At 43.7% G+C, this 2257-nt stretch overlaps 1 non-coding gene across 1 annotated transcript; it reads right to left on the bottom strand.

Annotated features, from left to right (window-relative positions):
- Positions 1-506: 506 nt before the first annotated feature.
- Positions 507-646, bottom strand: LOC111475691. The gene has a single exon (XR_002716655.1). It is a non-coding gene; the product is annotated as a small nucleolar RNA Z247 (small nucleolar RNA).
- Positions 647-2257: the final 1611 nt, after the last annotated feature.

The raw sequence follows: 2257 nt of genomic DNA, 5'->3' as shown, positions 1-2257 counted from the left end.
TAATTAGAGAATGACAAGTATGCAAAACACGCAAACATGCTCCATTGCCAACTTTAACTTGTTCACCTCCATGATAGCATTCACGCACAGCAAGACGATCCATGTCACTGGTGATATGATCCGTCGCACCTGTGTCACTGTACCAATTTGGGTCAATCTTGTAAGAGGAAGTAGCCGACAGTACCATAGTTGGAGTAGAAGAAGGTTCATCTTGATAGGACTCATCCATCCTATGCCAGCAGCGGATAGCAGTATGCCCCACTTTGCCGCAGATCTGGCAGGAACGACAAGCAGAAGGGTCACGACGATCACCAGCAGGACGAGAGGGTGCATAACCTTGAGAACGACCACGACCACGATCCCTATGCCCACGATTCTTCTGCTGACCACCACGACCAACATAATTGGCAGAAGATCCAAGATTTAACTGAAGTTTAGCACGACCAGTACAATTGGCAAAAGATCCCGGATTTAACTGAAGTTCAGCCTGGTGTTGTAGTTGGCGAGCTTCAAACGTCATTAGATGTGCAAACGCATCATCAAGCTTGAGGGCTTCACTCTTGGTAGTCATTGAGGTGACGAAGGGATCCTAGTCAGGGCCAAGACAAGCGAGAAGATACGCGATCACATCATCATCCTGCAAGGCAGAGTCGGTGGCAGCCAGCTCGGTGGCCAGCCCTTTGATCTTGCAAAAATAATTTGCAGCAGATTGATCTCTTTTCTTGGACGTGGCGAGCTCAACACGAATATAAGTAGTGCGAGCACGAGTTGACGAAAAAAATATCCGCTGCAGAGTATCCCACGCCTCCTTGGACGTAGTAGCAACAACTACATCGTGAAGAATCTCGTCAGACATGGAGGAGAGAAGGCCGCTAAGGACCTATTGATCCTGATCATACCACTGATATAGGCAGGATTAGAGACCAGCTCAGCACCAGCAGCAGTTGAGGAAGGGACCAGCTTGGCAGGTGCGGCATTCGTGCCATCAAGGTAGCCCATAAGCTTCGTACTCCGTAGGTAGGGGAGGAGCTGGGCGTGCCATATGATGAAGTTATTTTTAGTTAGACGAATTGTGATAGCATGGTGTAGAGAGATTGGGCCAAAGATCGCCATGGTAGTTTAGATGGTATTGGAGATGGTAGATGGGGAGGAGGAAGAAGATATGGTAGACATTTAAAAAATAAACGTTAGCTCTAATACCATGTTAAGTTGAATGGCACAATGACCTCACCTAGGGTCACAACCTCATGTATTTATAGATGTGTATAATGAAGATTACATTCTAAATCATAGATTTAGTAACAAACCATAAAATCATATATTTGGTAACAAATAAGTAAAACATAGATTTGGTAACAAACTAGTAAACCACTAGATTATCTTACTATATACAGATATGATTTATACTACGTTTAACAAGGTTGAGGGGATTCAAATGGTTGATGTGATAATCCAGTCATTTTTAAGGTCTCTTTTGTTGAACGCCATCATGGCTGAGATGACTGAGATGAGCACCTGAGTGAATTTGACAAGCAGGGTCGTAGAGAACCACACCCCAAGCCAAGCTCATGTTGGGCAACAAACTCTAAATCCAAAAACACACTCTTAAATGGGAACCGGGATGCTAAGGAATTAAAAAACTTTATTTTTGACGTAGAACAATATTCGAAGGTTACAGGAACTTGCTCATAGGATCTAAGAGTAACATTGGCCATAATGCATCTCATGGACGTTGGCGTTCGAAGGATGATGATATAAAAAATGGGTCATGCATCATAAACTCATGGGAAGACCGTTGATGGAATCGATGCATTCGAAGCTCCCCTGGATGGGTTGCCAATTAAAGACCTTACGTTTGATGTTGACTCTTTTGAAGAAAAAACCAAACGATCGAACACCTCAAAATGTCGTGGTAGCTCTAAGAACTCTATCATACGACCTAAGAGTTGAGGGCTACAGGAACTTTCTCATATGACCTGAGAGTTACATTAGCCGCAATGCATCTCATGGACGATGTAAAACTATGGTAGTGCTCGAAGGTGAATGGTATAAAAAATGGGTCATGAACCATAAACTCATTGGAAGATCGTTGATGGAATCGATGCAATTGACGCTCCCCTAGATGGGTTTCCAATCAAAGACCTAACATTTGATGTTGATTCTTTTGAAGAAAGAGCCACACAATCAAACAGCTCGAAACGTCGCGGTAGTTCTAAGAACTCTAACACGCACAGGGAAGGACGTGTCGAAGAGTTAG

Source organism: Cucurbita maxima, unplaced genomic scaffold, assembly GCF_002738345.1.
Source record: "Cucurbita maxima cultivar Rimu unplaced genomic scaffold, Cmax_1.0 Cma_Scf02470, whole genome shotgun sequence".
NCBI lineage: Eukaryota > Viridiplantae > Streptophyta > Magnoliopsida > Cucurbitales > Cucurbitaceae > Cucurbita > Cucurbita maxima.
Note: the sequence above shows the minus strand (reverse complement) of the source record. Positions and strands in the feature narration are given on the sequence as shown.